General features: G+C 35.2%; 1 pseudogene; it reads left to right on the top strand.

Moving 5' to 3' along the window:
* The first annotated feature begins 202 nt into the window (after positions 1–202).
* On the top strand, positions 203–15,831 carry LOC133092991 (probable E3 ubiquitin-protein ligase HECTD2; annotated as a pseudogene).
* The last annotated feature ends 6,377 nt before the right edge of the window (positions 15,832–22,208 follow it).

Raw genomic sequence — 22,208 nt, forward strand, 5'->3', positions numbered from 1 at the left:
CACTGATTTGAGAATGCACAGATCAGAAATCAGTAAGTTTGAAATAACTGAAATTTGCAGGGCAGAGTTATGGAAAGGAGGGATATATTCCAAAGGGTTTTAGAAATCTAATCAGGTTCTCTATTCTTATTAAGATGTACATGCCTTGCTTGAGTGAGTCTCTACAATGTTGGAAAATAGAGGACAGGGAAGCTGTGAGTAAATGGTTCCAAGAGTTTTCAAAGGGGTGGAAATTATTCAAATTTCCACCATCCTGAATGAAGCATCTTTGTTGATCACTAAAGCATTCAATAAAGACCCCAGTTGGGTAAGTACTTCTGAATTATTAGTGTAGTGTAGCTAAATTATTTTCGTGGCAAAGGCTACTCTATAACTGTCACGATAAAATTTAAGACCAAGCCTCAAAAATATCAAACTTAATCTCAAGTAATTTAACTCCCTATTAGAACCTTTTTCAAGAAAACAACAAAATCTTGACACTCAACAACATGAAATACACAATGTCCAGTATCTAATAAAAACTTACTAGACATGCCAAGAACAGGAAAATGTGACTCTTGGTCAGAAAAAATGACTCAATTGAAACAACCCCAATATAGTAGAAATGATAGAATTAGCAGGCAAGGACTTAATCAGTTATTACAATTACATTCATGCATTAAAATAAAAGCATGAACATAATAAGGAAAGAAAGAAAAGATATACAAGAAGAAAACAAAATTCCAGATCTGAAAAATAAATATAATATCTGAAACCAAAATTCACTGGATTAAATTAACAGTAAATTAGAATCTACCAAATAAATGTAATGAACTTGAAGGCAAGTGCAATAAAACAAAAATAAAGCACAGAAATAATAAAGACTGATGAAAATGAATAGATTTTCAGTGAATAGTGGAATGCATTGATAATTGAATTACTGTAAATGATATAAACATTTGAATTAAGAGCAGAAAAAGTTAAACTATATTTTCAAAAGCATGACTCAACTATATGCTTTCTCCAAAATAAAAAATCAAAAAGGCATTTTAAATCCATAGATGTAGATTTAAAGAAAAAAGATTGAAGAAGATAGACTATGTGAAGAAATGAGAAGACAGTCACTATGGTAGATAGTCCAGTGGTATCTCAAAAATTAAATGTAGAATTACCACATGATGCACCAATTCTTTTCTAAGGTATATACTATAAATAACTGAAAACAGGTCCTCAAATAATTGTACATAATGTTACAGTAGCATTATTCACAATAGTCAAAAAGTGAAGACAACCCAAATGTCCATCAATGGTTGAATGGATAAAGACAATGTGTTATATATGCACAGTGGAATATTATTTAGTCATTAAAAAGGAACAAAGTACTGAAACTTATTACAACATGGATGAACATCAAAAACATTATGCCACTTGAAAGAAGTCAAACACAAAAGATACATTATATTTTTTGTGTTATTCTGTTTATATGAAATATCCAGAATAGATACATCCTTAGAGACAGAAAGCAGACTGGTGGTTTCCAGGGGCTGGAGGAAACTGGGGAGATGGCTTATGGGGCTTGGGGTTTTATTTCAGGGTGATTAAAACGATTTGGAACTACATAGAGGTGATAGTTGTACACTACTGGAAATGTACTAAAGGACATTGAGTTGTACACTTTAAAATGGTTAAATTTATATGATGTGAATTTAGCCTCAATAAAACGAAAGCAAAAAAATAAGAAGAAAGCTAGAGTGGCTACATCATTATCAAATAAAGTGGACTTCAGACCATGGAAAATTACAATGGTTAAAGAGGGTTATTTCATAATGGTAAAAAATTAATTCATCAGTACAATATAACAAGAACTGTTATAAAATTAACAAGAAGATCCATTCTGTTTTACTCTGGAAAAGAGACCCAGGATTAACTGATGTTAGTTACAGGAAGGCAGCTTAATGTGAAGAAGAAATTTAATGGTAAATAATTTCAATCAATGAATTAAATTCAATATGGCTAAAGGAAGGAATATGGCCTCAAGCCTGAGTTCAAATCCCAGTTCTGCTATTTAGCAGATTTGTGACCTTGTATCAATACAATTTACTTAACTGCTCATATCATCAGTTTCTCACCTGCAAAACAGTTAATAATAAAATCTGCTTTACAGTGATGTAAGAATTATACTAAATTATGTATGTAAGGCAGCTCAGGACCTATAGTAGATGTTCAATAAATGTAATTATAAACTACTACTGAAAGATACTGGTGTAAGTGAGAAGTACAATAGATTTAACTAGAGGAGAGAATATGAGTAATAGGTTATTTAAACCAAAAGAAAATCTTACAGATCGTTCAGGAATTTCCTTCTTTTGCAAAAACAGTGCATAATATGTTCCATAGTATCTTTCCTATTAAGTGAACCAACAGATTTGAGACCCAAATTTTAAAAATCAAACCTAAAAGTTAGTTTGAATACTTCTGTTTTCTTGGTGGAAATTTGCCATTTCATGAATGGTATTAAAAGATGTAAGAAGCTACTCTTTCAACTGTAAACACTTTTTTTGAAGGAGTAAGAGGGAATGGAATTTGTTAATATAGACATAGTAGATATAAAATTTCTAGTTTTTTCTTATGAAGTTGCTTCTCAGTTTAGGGATAACCTGTACTCCCCCTATGTAGGACTATCCCTATTTTGAGTGAAATTTAAATAGGAGACTATTGCAGGAAGCAGAAAAGTGGTAAGTCCCAACAATATTTTATAATGATCACTCTGGCTATTATGATGAAAATGGACTGGATGTGAACAAAGATAGATATAGGGAGAATAGTTAATGGCTATCAAAGTAATCTAGGCAAAACATAATATTCACAAGCGGACTGGAAAGAAGTGGTCAGTTGCAATATATATATACATATATATATTTTTTAACATCTTTATTGGAGTATAATTTTTTTACAATGGTGTGTTAGTTTCTGCTTTATAAAAAAGTGAATCAGCTATACATATACATATATCACCATATCTCCTCCCTCTTGCGTTTGCCTCCCACCCTCCCTATCCCACCACTCTAGGTGGTCACAAGGCATAGAGGTGATCTCCCTGTGCTATGTGGCTGCTTCTCACTAGCTATCAATTTTACATTTAGTAGTGTATATATGTACATACCACTCTCTCACTTCGCCCCAGCTTACCCTTCCCCTTTCCCGTGTCCTCAAGTCCATTTCCTACATCTGCATCTTGATTCTTGTCCTGCCCCTAGGTTCTTCAGAACCTTTTTTTTCTTTTTTTTAGATTCCATATATATGTATTAACATACGGTATTTGTTTTCAACTTTCTGACTTACTTCACTCTGTCTGACAGACTCTAGGTGCATCCACCTCATTACAAATAACTCAATTTTGTTTCTTTTTATGGCTGAGCAATATTCCATTGTATATATGTGCCATATCTTCTTTATCCATTCATCTGTCAATGGACACTTAGGTTGCTTCCATGTCCTGGCTATTGTAAATAGAACTACAATGAACATTGTGGTACATGACTCTTTTTGAATTATGGTTTTCTCAGGGTATATGCCCAGTAGTGGGATTGCTGGGTCGTATGGTAGTTCTATTGTCAGATTTTAAGGAACCTCCATACTGTTCTCCATAGTGGCTGTATCAATTTATATTCCCACCAACAGTGCAAGAGGGTTTCCTTTTCTCCACACCCTCTCCAGCATTTATTGTTTGAGATTTTTTGATGATGGCCATTCTGACTGGTGTGAGGTGATACCTCATTGTAGTTTTGATTTGCATTTCTCTAATGATAAGTGATGTTGAGCATTCTTTCATGTGTTTGTTGGCAATCTGTATATCTTCTTCGGAGAAATGTCTGTTTAAATCTTCTGCCCATTTTTGGATTGGGTTGTTTGTTTTTTTGATATTGACCTGCATGAGCTGCTTGTAAATTTTGGAGATTAATCCTTTGTCAGTTGCTTCACTTGCAAATATTTTCTCCCATTCTGAGGGCTGTCTTTTCGTCTTGTTTATGGTTTCCTTTGCTATGCAAAACTTTTAAGTTTCATTAAGTCCAATTTGTTTATTTGTGTTTTTATTTCCATTTCTCTAGGAGGTGGGTCAAAAAGGATCTTGTTGTGATTTATGTCATAGAGTGTTCTGCCTATGTTTTCCTCTAAGAGTTTTGTAGTGTTTGGACTTATATTTAGGTTTTTAATCATTTTGAGTTTATTTTTGTGTATGGTGTTAGGGAGTGTTCTAAATTCATTCTTTTACATATAGCTGTACAGTTTTCCCAGCACTACTTATTGAAGAGGCTGTCTTTTCTCTATTGTATATTCTTGCATCCTTTATCAAAAGTAAGGTAACCATATGTTCATGGGTTTAACTCTGGGCTTTCTATCCTGTTCCATTGATCTATATTTCTGTTTTTGTGCCAGTACCATACTGTCTTGAATACTGTAGCTTTGTAGTAGAGTCTGAAGTCTGGGAGCCTGATTTATCCAGCTTCGTTTTTCTTTCTCAAGATTTGCTTTGGCTATTCGGGGTCTTTTGTGTTTCCATACAAATTGTGAAATTTTTTGTTCTAGTTCTGTGAAAAATGCCATTGGTAGTTTGAAAGGGATTGCACTGAATCTGTAGATTGCTTTGGGTAGTATAGTCATTTTCACAATATTGATTCTTCTAATCCAAGAACGTGGTATATCTCTCCATCTGTTTGTGTCATCATTGATTTCCTTCATCAGTTTCTTATAGTTTTCTAAGTCTTTTACCTCCTTAGGTAGGTTTATTCCTAGGTATTTTATTCTTTTTGTTGCAATGGTAAATGGGAGTGTTTCCTTAATTTCTATTTCAGATGTTTCATCATTAGTGTATAGGAATGCAAGAGATTTCTAGGCATTAATTTTGTATCCTGCTACTTTACCATATTCATGGATTAGCTCTAGTAGTTTTCTGGTAGCATCTTTAGGTTTCTCTATGTATGGTATCATGTCATATGCAAACACTGACAGCTTCTTCTTCTCCAATTTGGATTCCTTTTATTTCCTTTTCTTCTCTGATTGCCATGGCTAAAACTTCCAAAAGTATGTTGAATAATAGGGGTGAGAGTGGACAACCTTGTCTTGTTCCTGATCTTAGAGTAAATGGTTTCACTTTTTGACCATTGAGAATGATGTTGGCTGTGGGTTTGTCATATAGGGCCTTTATTATGTTGAGGAAGGTTCCCTCTATGCCCACTTTCTGGAGTGTTTTTATCATAAATGGGTGTTGAATTTTGTTGAAAGCTTTTTCTTCATCTATTGAAATGATCATATGGTTTTGCTCCTTCAGTTTTTTAATATGGTGTATCACATTGATTGATTTGCGTATATTGAGGAATCCTTGTATTCCTGGGATAAACACCACTTGATCATGGTTTATGATCCTTTTAATGTGCTGTTGGATTCTGTTTGCTAAGATTTTGTTGAGGATTTTTGCATCTAGGTTCATCAGTGAAGTTGGCATGTAGTTCTCTTTCTTTGTGACATCTTTGTCTGGTTTTGGTATGAGGGTGATGGTGGCCTCATAGAATGAGTTTGGGAGTGTTCCTTGCTCTGTTATATTTTGGAAGAGTTTGAGAAGGATAGGTGTTAGCTCTTCTCTAAATGTTTAATAGAATTCTCCTGTGAAGCCATCTGGTCCTGGGTTTTTGTTGGAAGATTTAATCACAGTCTCAATTTCAGTATTTGTGATTGGTCTGCTTGTAGTAATCTCTCATGATCCTTTGTATTTCTGCAGTGTCACTTGTTACTTCTCCTATTTCATTTCTAATTCTATTGATTTGAGTCTTCTCCCTTTTTTTCTTGGTAAGTCTGGCTAATGGTTTATCAATTTTGTTTATCTTCTCAAAGAACCAGCTTTTAGTTTTATTGATGTTTGCTATTGTTTCCTTCATTTCTTTTTCATTTATTTCTGAACTGATCTTTATGATTTCTTTCCTTCTGCTAACTTTGAGGTTTTTTTGGTTCTTCTTTCTCTAATTGCTTTAGGTGTAAGTTTAGATTGTTCATTTGAGATGTTTCTTGTTTCTTGAGGTAGGACTGTATTGCTATAAACTTCCCCCTTAGAACTGCTTTTGCTGCATCCCATAGGTTTTGGGTCGTCGTGTTTTCATTGTCATTTGTTTCTAAGTATTTTTTGATTTCCTCTTTGATTTCTTCAGTGATCTCTTGGTTATTAAGTAGTGTATTGTTTAGCCTCCATGTGTTTGTATTTTTTACAGATTCTTTTTCTGTAATGGATATCTAGTCTTATAGCATTGTGGTCAGAAAATATACTTGATACTATTTCAATTTTCTTAAATTTACCAAGGCTTGATTTGTCACCCAAGATATGATCTATCCTGGAGAATGTTCCATGAGCACTTGAGAAGAAAATGTACTCTGTTGTTTTTGGATTGAATGTCCTATAAATAACAATTACGTCCATCTTGTTTAATGTATCATTTAAAGCTTGTGTTTCCTTATTTATTTTCATCTTGGATGATCTGTCCATTGGTGAAAGTGGGGTGTTAAAGTCCCCTACTATGATTGCATTATTGTTGATTTCTCCATTTATAGCTGTTAGCATTTTCCGTATATACTTTGGTGCTCCCATGTTGGGTGCATAAATATTTACAATTGTTATATCTTTTTCTTGGATTCATCCCTTCATCATTCTATAGTTTCCTTCTTTGTCTCTTGTAATAGTCTTTATTTTATAGTCCATTTTGTCTGATATGAGAATTGCTACTCCAGTTTCCTTTTGATTTCCATTTGCATGGAATATCTTTTTCCATCCCCTCACTTTCAGTCTCTATGTGTCCCTAGGTCTGAAGTGGGTCTCTTGTAGACAGCGTATATACAGGTCTCGTTTTTGTATCCATTCAGCCAGTCTATGTCTTTTGGTTGGCGCATTTCATCCATTTACATTTAAGGTAGTTATCGATATGTATGTTCCTATTTCCATTTGCTCAATTGTTTTGGGTTTGTTATTGTGGGTCTTTTCCTTCTCTTGTGTTTCCTGCCTAGAGAAATTACTTTAGCATTTGTTGTAAAGCTGGTTTGGTGATGCAGAATTCTCTTTGCTTTTGCTTGTCTGTAAAGGTTTTAATTTCTCTGTCGAATCTGAATGAGATCCTTGTTGGGTAGAGTAATTTTGGTTGTAGGTTTTTCCTTTCATCACTTTAAATATGTCCTGCCACTCCCTTCTGGCTTGCAGAGTTTCTGCTGAAAGAGCAGCTGTTAACTTTATGGGGATTCCCTTGTATGTTATTTGTTGTTTTTCCCTTGTTGCTTTTAATATTTTTTCTTTGTATTTAATTTTTGATAGTTTGATTAATATGTGTCTTGGCATGTTTCTCCTTGGATTTATCCTGTATGGTACTCTCTGCCCTTCCTGGACTTGATTGACTATTTCCTTTCCCACAATAGGGAAATTTTCAACTATAATCTCTTCAAATATTTTCTCAGTCCCTTTCTTTTTCTTCTTCTGGGGCCGCTATAATTTGCATGTTGGTGCATTTAATGTTGTCCCAGATGTCTCTGAGACTGTCCTTAATTATTTTCATTCTTTTCTTCTTTTTTCTGCTCTGCAGTAGTTATTTCCACTATTTATTCTTCCTGGTCACATATCCGTTCTTCTGCCTCAGTTATTCTGCTACTGATTCCTTCTAGAGAATTTTTCATTTCATTTATTGTGTTGTTCATCATTGTTTGTTTGCTCTTTAGTTCTTGTAGGTCCTTGTTAAATGTTTCTTGAATTTTCTCCATTCTATTTCCAAGATTTTGTATCATCTTTACTCTCATTACTGTGAATTCTTTTTCAGGGAGACTGCCTTTTTCCTCTTCATTTTTTTCGTCTGGTGTGTTTTTACCTTGCCCCTTCTTCAGCTGTGTGTTTCTCTGTTTTCTCATTTGGTTAACTTACTGTGTTTGGGGCCTCCTTTTTTCAGGCTGCAGGTTCGTAGTTCCCGTTGTTTTTGGTGTCTGCCCCCAGTGGGTAAGGTTGGTTCAGTGGGTTGTTTAGGTTTCCTGGTGGAGGGGATTAGTGCATGTGCTCTGGTGGATGAGGCTGGATCTTGTCTTTCTGGTGGGCAGGACCACGTCCGGTGGTGTGTTTTGGGGTGTCTGTGAACTTATTATGATTTTAGGCTTCGTCTCTGCTAATGGGTGTGGTTGCATTCCTGTCTTGCTAGTTGTATGGTATAGGGTGTCCAGCACTGTAGCTTGCTGGTCATTGAGTGGAGCTGGGTCTTAGCACTGAGGTGGCAATCTCTGGGAAAGCGGTCGCTGTTTGATATTACATGGAGCCAGGAGGTCTCTGGTGCACCAAAGTCCTGAACTCAGCTCTCCCACCTCAGTGGCACAGGCCTGACACCTGGCCGTAGCACCAAAACCCTGTCATCCACCCAGCTCAGAAGAAAAGTGAGAAAAAAAGAAAGAAAGAAAAAAATAAAATAAAATATTAAAATAAAAAATTTAAAAAAATTAAGATTAAAAAAATTAAAAAGTAATTTAAAAAAAGAAAAAATAAAAAAGAAAGAAAGAAAGAAGAGAGCAACCAAACCAAAAAAGAAATCCACCAATGATAACAAGTGCTAAAAACTATATTAAAAAAAAAAAACAAAAAACAGACAGACAGAACCCTAGGACAAATCACACAAAGAAGCATATACATCACACTCAGAAAAAGAGAAAAAGGAAAAAAATATATATATCTACATTAAAAAAAAATGGAAGAGAACAACCAAATCAATAAACAAATCTACCAATGATAATAAACTCTAAATACTAAACTAAGATAAACATAAAACCAGAAACAAATTAGGTGCAGAAAGCAAACCCCAAGTCTACAGTTGCTCCCAAAGTTCACGACCTCAATTTTCAGATGATTTGCTGTCTATTCAGGTATTCCATGGATGCAGGGTACATCATGTTGATTGTGGAGTTTTAACCTGCTGCTCCTGAGGTTGCTGGGAGAAATTTCCCTCTCTCTTCTTTGTTCGCACAGCTCCCGGGGCTCAGCTTTGTATTTGGATCCGCCTCTGCGTGTAGGTCGCCTGAGGGCGTCTGTTCTTCGCTCAGACAGGACAGGGTTAAAGGAGCAGCTGATTTGGGGCTCTGGCTCACTCAGGCTGGGGGGAGGGAGGGGTATGGAATGCGAGGCAAGCCTGCAGTGGCCGAGGCTGGCGTGACATTGCAACAGCCTGAGGCTCGCCTTGTGTTCTCCCAGGGAAGTTGTCCCTTGATCACAGGGCCCTGGCAGTGGCAGGCTGCACAGCTCCCAGGAGGAGAGGTGTGGGTAGTGATCTGTGCTTGCACACAGGCTTCTTGGTGGCCGCAGCAGGAGCCTTAGCATTTCATGCCCATCTCTGGTGTCCCTGCTGATAGCCGTGACTTGCGCCTGTCTCTGGAGCTCGTTTAGGTGGTGCTCTGAATCCCCTCTCCTCGCGCACCCTGAAACAGTTGTCTCTTGCCTCTTAGGCGGGTCCAGACTTTTTCCCAGTCTCCCTCCCGGCTAGCTGTGGCACACTAACCCCCTTCAGGTTGTGTTCACACAGCCAACCCCAGTCCTCTCTCTGGGATCTGACCTCCAAAACTGGAGCCTCAGCTTCCAGCCCCTACCCATCCAGCGGGTGAGCAGACAAGCCTCTCAGGCTGGTGAGTGCTGGTCGGCACTGATCTTCTGTGCAGGTATTTCTCTGCTTTGCCCTCTGCACCCCTATTGCTGCACTCTCCTCCATGGCTCCAAAGCTTCCCCTCCCGCCACCCCCCATCTCCACCAGTGAAGGGGGCTCCTGGTGCGTGGAAACTTTTCCTCCTTCACAGCTCCCTCCCAGAGGTGCAGGTCCCATCCCTATTCTTTTGTCTCTGTTTTTTCTTTTTTCTTTTGCCCTACCCATGTACGTGGGGAGTTTCTTGCCTTTTGGGAAGTCTGACATCTTCTGCCAGCATTCAGTAGGCATTCTGTAGGAGTTGCTCCACATGTAGATGTATTTCTGATGTATTTGTGGGGAGGAAGGTGATCTCCACTTTTTACTCCTCTGCCATTTTGAAGGTCTCTGCAAGATATATTTTGAAAGTAGAGGCAATGGGATTTCCTTACAAAATGAATATAGGGTATTAAATGAAGAAAACAATCAGTAATGTCGCCAAGGTTTTTTTTTTTTTTTTTTTGCCTTACTAAATGGAGAGATAGAATTGCTATCAATTGAGAGGGAGGACACTGAAGTTGGAACAAGTTTGGGGCACAGAAGTAGCAGTTCATTTGAACAGGTGAAGGGTGAGATGTTATAAATTATCCAAATGGAGATGTTGAGGACACAGTTGGGTATACAGAGTCAGAGCTTGGGAAACAAATTTGGTAACCATCAGCATAAAGTTGGTATTTAAACCTATGAGACTAGATGAGATCATTAAGGGAGTGAGTGAAGATAGAGAAGAGAAGATCAAGGACTGAGCCCTCGGTTCTTCCATGTTATCAATCTGGAAAAGAGGAAGCCCAGCTAATGACACTGAGCAAGACTAACCTATGAGCTACAGGGAAAACCAAGATATAGAAATGTGAGCATTATTAAGGAATATGTAGTTAATATTCTCTTTGGGAACACTGACATGCTTTTTTTTTGCCATTTTGTAAAGATTTTTATTATGAGCAGAGAGCTGTGGTTTTTGTTTTACAAGAAAGAGCATGAACTATGGAGGCCAAGATCCTGAATAAAATTGAAAAAAATTACCTCTAATCAACTATGTGATGCTGGTCAAGTGCTGTATATGTCTTTAACCCTCCATTTTTCATCTGCAAAATATAAATAATGGATATGTAAAATGTGTGCAAATAAGAAACTTTATTTTTATCAATTTGACATAAAATATCCTATATCTTTCATTTCCCCTACATGCTATGAATAATTCCAATGTTTCTTCGTATTTTGACTTGCTTGTTGTAGTAGGAAAAATTATATGATTAATATGTTTTATAATTTCTTAATACATGTTTAACTTCTAGGGAAACTGTGCTTTCTCTTATTTAACAGAAAAAAAAAAATGTTTTGGTTCTTTACCCAAAGCCTTACACTTTTAGTTCTTGCCTGTTCTGGCATATTATAATTTGTATAGTTTGTAACAGGTCTTTCTCTTTTGTTTCAAATGGAAATCAACTATTGTTGTGAAACATTCACAGACCTAGATTTCTTAATTTCTCAAAGTCCAATTTTGTACTAACATTCTGTATATCACTAACTTTTAATAGCCTTAGAACAGAGCTTCCCCAGGAAGGAAAACATAAAACACCAGAGGCATGAGATCTGAAATCTTTTTATATCAACACCCAGTGTTTAGATCTGGTTCTGTTTAACATTCGATTGGTAGAATCCTATATCCTAGAAGAGTAGGTAGTCAAACTCCTTCCCTTTTCCTCTCTCTGCCTCCATGCCCTACATAAACAAAACCAATATATTTCCTTCAAATCTCGTATGTTGGAACTTTACCCATCCTTTAATGTCTGACAAAAATACCACTCTTTCTATAAAAACGTTCTCATCTAAATCATTTGGAAATCTCTGATTATCACCATTTTATAATTATTATTTTTTAATGGGGATATATGTATAATTATTTTTATAAATAGATTTTCTTGGACCATTTTATTAGATACTCAAAGATAGAGACTAGGCCTTATGTATACATTTACCTCATATCATTTAAATTTGGTGGTTACTCAAATATATGGGTTGATACAACAATAGCAGAATACACTTTTTTTAAAACACTATGGAATATTCACTAAGATAAACCATATCCTGAGTCATAAAACAAACCTCAACAAATGTAAGATACTTGTAATTTTTATAGTATGTTCTATGAAAATAATAGAATCAAACTAGAAATTAGTCTAGTCTCTAAAAAAGTCTCTATACTTGGAAATAGCCTAAATAATCCTTGGGTCAAGGAAGAAATCTCAAAGTAAATTAAAAATTCATAGAACTAAATAAAATGAAAATACAACATATTAAAATATGTGAGATTCACCTAAAGCCTCTAATCAATAATGTAAAAAAAAATTTTTAAAGAATGACAAAAAGATAGGAAAAGAATAGCAAAATATACCCAAAGCAAGAATAAGGAAGAAATAATAAAGACACAAGTAGAAATCAATGCAATTGAAAACAGGAAAACAATAGAGAAAATCAATGAAAAAGAAGTTGTTTCTTTTGGAAAAAATCAAAATTGATAATGCTCTACTAAGACTGACAAAGAAAGCAACTAGCAAAGACATAAATTACTAATATTAAGAATGAAACAAGAAACATCACTACAGATCTTGTAGTCATTAAAAGCATAAGAGGAGACTACTACAAACAATTCTGCAGTCATAAATTCAATTTAGAAGAAATGGACGAATTCCTCAAAACCCACAAACTACTAAGGCTCAGTAAAGATGAAATAGTCAAACAAAATAATCTTATTACCTTTAAAGAAATTGAATTTGTAATTTAAAAGCTCTCCAAAAAGAAACCAGACCCAGTTGTTTCACTGAAGATTTCTACCAAACAGTTAAAGAATACAACAATTTTATATAATCTCTTCCAGAATATAAAAGTGTGTAAAACATTTTCCAACACATTCTATAAGACTAGTATCAACATGATATCAAAACCAGACAAGGACAGCACAAAATAAAAAGGAAAGAAAGAGGAAAAACATCTACAGACCAGTATCTCCATGAGCTTACACATAAAAACTGTCAACAAAATATTAGAAAATTGAATCCAGAAAAGTATAAAAAAAATACATCATTACCAAGTGAAATCTATAACAGGTATGGAAGACTTCTTCAACATTTGAAAATCAATCAATTTAATTCACCATATCTATAAGCTGAAAAAGAAAAATCAAGTGACATATCAATTGACAAAGATAAAGCATTTTAGAAAATCCAACATTAACTAATGATAAAAACTCTAAGCATATTAGTAATAAAGTGGAATTACCTCAACCTGATGAAGAGCATCTACTAAAATTTCCAGCTATCACCATGCATCAAGAGTGAAAGACTGCCTCCAACATAGATCACATGCTGGGCCACAAAGCAAACCTTGGTAGATTTAAGAAAATTGAAATCATATCAAGCATCTTTTATGACCACAACACTATGAGATTAAAAATCAACTACAAGAAAAAAAAAAACACAACCACATGGAGGCTGAACAATATGCTACTAAACAGCCAATAGGTCACTGCAGAAATCAAAGAGGAAATTAAAAAAAAGAAAAACCTAGAGACAAATGAAAATGAAAACAAGATGATCTAAAACCTATGGGGCACAGTAAAACCAGTTCTAAGAGGGAAGTTTATAGTGATACAAGCTTACCTTAGGAACAAGAAAAATCTCAAATAAACAACCTAAACTTACACCTAAAGCAAGTAGAGAAAGAAGAACAAACAAAACCCCATTAGTAGAAGGAAAGAAATCATAAAGATCAGAGCAGAAATAAATGAAAGACAGACTAAAAAAAATCAATGAACCCCAAAACTGATTGTTTGAAAAGATAAATAAAATTGATAAACCTTTAGCCAGAATCATCAAAAAAAAGGGAGAGGGCCCAAATCAATAAAATCAGAATTGAAAATAAAGTTACTACAACCAGCACCACAGAAATACAGAGAATCATAAGAGACTATTATGATCAACTATACACTGATAGAATGAGAAACCTAGAAGAAATGGACAAATACTTAGAAAGGTACAATCTCCTGAGACTGAATCAGAAAGAAATAGAAAGTATGAACAGACCAATTACCAGGACTGAAATTGAATCAGTAATTAAAAAACTCCCAACAAGCAAAAGTCCAGGATCAGATATATATATATATCTGATATATATATAACTGAATCACTTTGAATCTCTTTGTTGGACACCTGAAAGTAATACAATATTGTAAATCAAATATACTTCAATAAAAATAAATTAATTAAAAACAGAGTGAGCTACCTGGGTTCTTCGGTGGGGCTAATGGCTGACTCTGGGAGGGCTCACGCTAAGGAGTACTTCCCAGAACTTCTGCTGCCTTGTCCTCACGGTGAGACAGAGCCACCCCCCGCCTCTGCAGGAGACCCTCCAACACTAGCAGCCTCAAGACATTCAGAAGACAGTATTAAAGGAAATCATTAACAGCCTGTTACAAGAATGGAAAGGTCCACGAACAAAAGATTACCTTAGAGCATATTTTATACTTTTACAGAATCCTCCATTTAATAACACATCTACATATGTCATCTATGCTCACTTGCTACGACAGATAGCTACGTTAGTGGAAGCTGACCATCATTTCCTAGTTCACTGGTTTAAAAAATTATCCCAGAAGAGGTTCAAACAATTGGTAGAGAGATTGCTGCAGTTTATTTCTTTACGCCTGTTTCCTGCAAAGCCTGAAGAATTTCCACCTATATCAAAGTGTTCCTGGTGGATCCCATCATCATCTAAAGTTGGCTTTACTTAATACTGCAAACAATTTGGTTCTTCCTCCCCTTATTCCTTATACTGATTTCTATAATTCTACATTGGATCATATTGATCTCATGGAAGAATACCACACCTGGCAGAGCTTTGGAAATTCTCACAGCAAAGTCTGGTGGATAAAGTATCTAGAAGACAGAGACCCAATATGAATGTTATTTCTAAATATGAAAGTAAGGCGGACACATCTGGTCAGCGATTCTCTTGATGAGTTAACCCGGAAAAGAGCAGACTTGAAAAAAAAGTTGAAAGTTACCTTTGTAGGGGAAGCTGGTTTGGGTATGGGCGGCTTGACTAAAGAATGGTTCCTTCTTCTAATTCGCCAAATTTTTCATCCAGATTATGGCATGTTTACGTATTATAAGGATTCATACTGCCATTGGTTTAGCAGCTTTAAATGTGACAACTATTCTGAATTCCGATTGGTTGGAATTCTTATGGGACTAGCTGTTTATAACAGCACTGTTTTGGATATTCGTTTCCCCCCCTGCTGCTACAAGAAATTATTGAGCCCTCCCACCGTTCCTAAAGACCAAAATAGGCCAGTAGGCATCTGCAGTGTTACCACTGACGACCTGTGTCAAATTATGCCTGAGTTGGCAGAAAAAACACAGCCACATGGAGGCTGAACAGTATGTTACTAAACAGCCAATGGATCACTGAAGAAATCAAAGATGGATTAAGTGAACTCCTGTCATATGAAGGTGATGTTGAAGAAGATTTCTATTCGACATTTCAGGTGTTTCAAGAAGAATTCGGAATAATTAAGTCCTATAATTTAAAACCAGGTGGTGATAAAATTCCAGTTACCAATCAAAATAAGAAAGAATATGTACAGCTTTATATTGACTTTCTTCTCAACAAATCCATGTATAAGCAGTTTGCTGCATTTTATTATGGATTTCACAGTGTGTGTGCTTCAAATGCCCTAATGCTGCTTCGTCCAGAAGAGGTTGAAATTCTGGTCTGTGGAAGTCCTGAACTGGATATGCACGCCCTGCAGAGAAGTACTCAGTATGATGGCTATGCGAAAACCGACTTGACTATATGATACTTTTGGGATGTTGTGCTGGGATTTCCTCTTGATCTTCAAAAGAAGTTGCTACATTTTACCACAAGAAGTGACAGAGTACCTGTAGGAGGAATGGCTGATCTGAATTTTAAAATCTCAAAGAATGAAACTTCTACTAACTGGTTGCCTGTGACCCACACCTGCTTCAGTCAACTTTGCCTTCCCCCCTACAAGAACAAAAAGGACCTGAAACAGAAATTGATTATTGGAATTTCAAATTCAGAAAGTTTTGGATTTGAGTAACCTAGAAGACTTGAAATATATTTTATATGTAGCATTCACTTCCCTCTTATTGTGCCTTTAAGCTTTTCATGTTTCTGTCTCAAAACACCTTGACAAAGCTCACCAACTTTAAAATACTGATTTTTAAAAAAATCAAATATGAAGTATGTTCAGTAGAGGCATGGTTTTCTAAAAATACAACACTGCTTGAGTGAGAAAAAGACCAGATGGCAGAGACAGGTGTGGGTCCAGTCCCTCTTTTTTATAGCACTTTATCATTCTCCATAAGTAGTTTGTCACAGGTGTTCCACTGGGAAAGCATTGTGCAGTAAAGAATGCACTGATGACAGAGTGGAGACCGGTGGCAGCTTGTGTGCTGCTAGCACACCATAGCAACACAGATAGCTACATTATCATTAATGTAAGGCATGTAGCCATATTTTCATATGGCGGCTAAACAACAGTATAATTGCAAATGCAATTTACAGGGTTTTTTGATATACTGGCTTTCGTCCTCTAAGATTCTTTTCAACCGTTGCTGAAAAACATGTAAATAACTACATAATAGCCTGAGAATAATGGGATTTTGATAATGACATTTATTGCTAAAGATTTATTTTTACAAAGTAAATTCAGGGTTTTAGATGTGTATACAGCTTTTACAAATCAATAAAGATGATTGTACAAGGGTGTAAAAAAAAAAAAAAACAGAGTGAAAAACTGAATATTTTCCCTCTAAAATTGGGATAAGGTGAGGATGTCTGTACTCACTACTCTTATTAAACTAGAAGTTCTAGTCAGTGCAATAGGGTGAGAAAAATTAAAGAAATAAATTGGCCCTATTTCCATATGATATGATTGTTTACATCAAAAATCTCAAGGAATATACAAAAAAATTCTTAGAACTATTAAGAGATTTCAACACAGTTGCAAGATTCATGAGTGACACATAAAAATCAATTATATTTGTATATACTAAGAAGCAATCCCACTACTGGGTATATACCCAGAGAAAACCATAACTCAAAAAGACACATGCACCCCAATGTTCATTGTGGCACTATTTACAATAGCCAGGTTGTGGAAACAACCTAAATGCCCATTGACAGATGAATGGATAAAGAAGATGTGGTACATATATACAATGGAATATTACTCAGCCATAAAAAGGAATGAAATGGGGTCATTTATAGAGACATGGATGGACATAGAGACTGTCATACAGAATGAAGTACGTCAGAAAGAGAAAAACAAATATCATATATTAATGCATATATGTGGAATCTAGAAAAATGGTACAGATGAACCTGTTTGCAAGGCAGAAATAGAGACACAGATGTAGAGAACAAACATATGGGCACCAAGGGGGAAAAGGGGTATGGGATGAATTGGAAGATTGAGATTGACAAATACACACTAATATGTATAAAATAGATAACTAATGAGAACCCACTGTATAGCACAGGGGTGCCACTTCATTGTGCAGTAGAAACTAATGCAACATTGTAAAACAACTATATCCCAATTAAAAAATAAATAAAAATCAAAAGAAACATGTAGAAATCAAAAATTTTTTTAAAAATTTACAATTGTCCCCCCAAAATAAAATAGTCAGGTATAACTGTAATAATACATGTAAAGGACTTTTATCCTAAAAATCACAAAATGTTGATGAAAGAAATCAAAGAAGACCCTAATGGATTCATGATTTACAATTCACGTTCATGGATTGTAACACTGGACATTATAAAGATGTCAATTCTCTTTAAATTGTTCTATAGGTTTAACGCAATTCTGTAAAAAAAATGTGTCAAAGACATACTTGATCTTAGCCAATTTATACACTGTCCATATATACAGAGATTGACATTTTATCAGTATTTACAGGCATAAATTTTCACAATTTAACTCTCTTCATGTCATAAAATTTCTTCTCCCATTTCACATTGGTATGGTCTAAAAATTACTTTTAATTAACCTTTTGCTGGGTAGAAAGTGTTAAATGTCATTTGGGATTACGAAGCCTATAGATTTTGACTGATTTCCAATTTACAGCATTTTAAAAACTGTTATATAATATTTTCAATGCATAGATTTGTACACTTATTTCTTCAGCTTTTTAATTTAACAATAGTATGATTTACAGAAATGGGAGAGAGTTGTGAGCACTGAGAAGGTCCTTGGTTTTATTCCCAGCTTCAGATAGCAAATCTTGAAGTCATCTTCATGTGCTTTTATTCCACAGATGCTAAAGCTGTTTATTTTTAGATGTTTAGAATCACGTCTTCTTCTGATCTTTAAAACTCACAATGATTAGGGAATCTAGATTTTGAAATAAAGTACGTCCAAAGATATGTCAATGGCATTAAATAAAATCTGAAACTGAGCTTTTTAGGACGACATCTCCTTACTCAGATCAGGATTTACTTCATTTTTTTTTCTCCCTGTATTTGGTAGAATTGAAAGTATTATTGCTTCTTGGCTTGAATGAGGGAATGGCTTACATTTATCTAATACAATTTATTCTTACAAATGGTCTCAAAAGTGAGGTAATCAGACATTGAGGCAACGGAAAAGAGTTATTATCATAATAAATTTACAAATTTATGTGCATTCTTTCTCTTCTTTATAAGTCTGTGAGGCCCTTGATACCATGCATTACATGTGAGACCTCTCAGTTTCCAGATCAATGTTTTATTTTATGCTTCAGTATATCAGAGGATACTCTCATACTCAAACCAGTTCAAGCAAAAATTTTATTATTTCACATAACTGAAAAGTCCAGGGACAAATTTGGCTTTCAGGAAAATTGAATCAAAGATGCCATCATAATTCTGTCTCTGCCCCTTGATTCTGCTTTCCTGTGTTCTGGCTTCATCCTCAGGGAGATTCTACCCACAGAGCACTGTGAAAGCTTCACACTTATATTCTATAGCACTGTAAACCTAGTGGAAAGAGTGCTCCTCCCTTTTATATGTCCAGTTAAATTTCCAAGATTGAAAGATAAGCCTGGAGTAAGTCATGTGTTGATCCCTAAACCATTTACTGTGGACAGCACATGTGCTGCTCTGATCAGATGTGCATGCATCAACCCCACCCAAAGTCACAGATGGAGTGCAGCACTGGGTGTTTTCTTGATGGAAATTGAGAATTTATTATTAGAAAATAGTAAATAGGTGCTGAACTGGCATAAATGAGATATCCAAACAATACACATACAATACAAATGCCTGAAATAAAGTAATTAAAGCAATTAAATAATAAAAGTAAAACACGAATTAAAGAATGCTCTGAGATTTACATTTGAAAGAACAGTGTTGGAATTATGGTTCTGGCACTTTCAAGCCCTGTGGACTTAAGTAAATGATAAATACTCTGTGAGCTTTACTTTCCTTGTTTTTTTATTTTTTGAAGAAGAAACAAAATGTTTATAATCCACTAATGAGATAATTATGTGCAGAGAAAAATTCAAAAGCATTTGAAAAATAAAATAATGTCTATTTAGGTCTTCTGCCCATTTTTGGATTGAGGTGTTTGTTTCTTTAATATTGAGCTGAATGAGCTGTTTATATATTTTGGAGATTAATCCTTTGTCCGTTGATTCGTTTGCAAATATTTTCTCCCATTCTGAGGGTTGTCTTTTGGTCTTGTTTATGGTTTCCTTTGCTGTGCAAAAGCTTTGAAGTTTCATTAGGTCCCATTTGTTTATTTTTGTTTTTATTTCCATTACTCTAGGAGGTGGATCAAAAAAGATCTTGCTGTGATTTATGTCAAAGAGTGTTCTTCCTATGTTTTCCTCTAAGAGTTTTATAGTGTCCAGTCTTACATTTAGGTCTGTAATCCATTTTGAGTTTATTTTTGTGTATGGTGTTAGGGAGTATTCTAATTTCATTCTTTTACATGTAGCTGTCCAGTTTTCCCAGCACCACTTATTGAAGAGACTGTCTTTTCTCCATCGTATATCTTTGCCTCCTTTGTCATAGATTAGTTGACCATAGGTGCGTGGGTTTATCTCTGGGCTTTCTATCTTGTTCCATTGATCTATGTTTCTGTTTTTGTGCCAGTACCATATTGTCTTGATTACTGTAGCTTTGTAGTATAGTCTGAAGTCAGGGAGTCTGATTCCTCCAGCTCCGTTTTTTTCCCTCAAGACTGCTTTGGCTATTCGGGGTCTTTTGTGTCTCCATACAAATTTTAAGATGATTTTTTCTAGCTCCGTAAAAAATGCCATTGGTAATTTGATAGGGATTGCATTGAATCTGTAGATTGCTTTGGGTAGTATAGTCATTTTCACAATGTTGATTCTTCCAATCCAAGAACATGGTATATCTCTCCATCTGTTGGTATCATCTTTAATTTCTTTCATCAGTGTCTTATAGTTTTCTGCATACAGGTCTTTTGTCTCCCTAGGTAGGTTTATTCCTAGGTATTTTATTCTTTTTGTTGCAATGGTAAATGGGAGTGTTTCCATAATTTCTCTTTCAGATTTTTCATCATTAGTGTATAGGAATGCAAGAGATTTCTGTGCATTAATTTTGTATCCTGCAACTTTACCATATTCATTAATTATATATATAATTAATATATAAACAGCTCATTCAGCTCAATATTAAAGAAACAAACACCCCAATCCAAAAATGGGCAGAAGACCTAAATAGACATTTCTCCAAAGAAGACATACAGACGGCCAAGAAGCACATGAAAAGATGCTCAACATCACTAATTATTAGAGAAATGCAAATCAAAACTACAATGAGGTATCACCTCACACCAATTAGAATGGGCATCATCAGAAAATCTACAAACAACAAATGCTGGAGAGGGTGTGGAGAAAAGGGAACCCTCTTGCACTGTTGGTGGGAATGTAAATTGATACAGCCACTATGGAGAACAATATGGAGGTTCCTTAAAAAACTAAAAATAGAATTACCATATGACCCAGCAATCCCACTACTGGGCATATACCCAGAGAAAACCGTAATTCAAAAAGACACATGCACCCGAATGTTCATTGCAGCACTATTTACAATAGCCAGGTCATGGAAGCAACCTAAATGCCCATCAACAGACGAATGGATAAAGAAGATGTGGTACATATATACAATGGAATATTACTCAGCCATAAAAATGAACGAAATTGAGTCATTTGTTGAGACGTGGATGAATCTAGAGACTGTCATACAGAGTGAAGTAAGTCAGAAAGAGAAAAACAAATATTGTATATTAACGCATGTATGTGGAACCTAGAAAAATGGTACAGATGAGCCGGTTTGCAGGGCAGAAGTTGAAACACAGATGTAGAGAACAGACATATGGACACCAAGGGGGGAAAACTGCGGTGGGGTGGGGATGGTGGTGTGCTAAATTGGGCGATTGGGATTGACATGTATACACTGATGTGTATAAAATTGATGACTAATAAGAACCTGCAGTATAAACAAACAAACAAAACAACTAATACTAAACTTTCATTGGGTTATTTGTATGGAAATATGTTAATATAAATGTTTCAGACATTACATGAAATTTCTAAAAATCTTATATGTTGTGGTATAATGTTATAAGTCATAATCCTAGTTATTACTTTAAAATGTATATCTCAGAAATAACTAATTTTCTTGTCAACTGCATTATTATGAACTTTCATCAAATCTTTAACCGTGGTCATTTTTAAGTCTTTTGTCATTTACAGACAGTTCTGGGTGTACTCTGATGCTTTTGTAAATATGTTCCTATAAAAGGGTTTCATCTTCAGGAAATTCATGGAAAAGACTCTGACAAGTACAGGTTTCTGGTACCTGACTGTACTGCTGAACTGAATGAATAAGCATTTTCAGAACTCTAATGAAAAACTGATGAGCTCATAAAAGTGCTAACAAAAGACCAAGATGAAAAAAAAAAATTAATTACATGGGACTGAGTGAACTGATGAGGATGAGTATAATTTTTGTGACTTTCTGGTTGAATTTAAAAAAAGAAAAAATCCCACAAGAACTCAGAGGCAAAGAATATACAAATCAATTTTCACTGCAAAGTAAAGGAGCTGTTGCAGTGGAGGATTACTGGACTGAATGTCAATATTATGACATAGTATCAGTGTGTTTCATGTTTGGTAATTGCAATCATTGTTGCTTTTGTTGTGGTCATCCATGTACAATGCTTGGTGTCAGTCTATTTATCTCTTGTAAAAATAAAATACAGTGTGTGTGGAAAAAAAAATAATAATAATAATGTAACATTTCAGTAGGTTTGTTGGAACTTAACAGATATCACAAAAATTAACCCTAACTTTAAGCTTTAATAAATGGTGCAACACAAATTAAAATATATACTATCTAAAATACTAACAAAAATATAAAGCATTCAAGAAAAATGTCCCACAAATACATATGAGACCT

This window comes from Eubalaena glacialis, chromosome 6, assembly GCF_028564815.1.
Source record: "Eubalaena glacialis isolate mEubGla1 chromosome 6, mEubGla1.1.hap2.+ XY, whole genome shotgun sequence".
NCBI lineage: Eukaryota > Metazoa > Chordata > Mammalia > Artiodactyla > Balaenidae > Eubalaena > Eubalaena glacialis.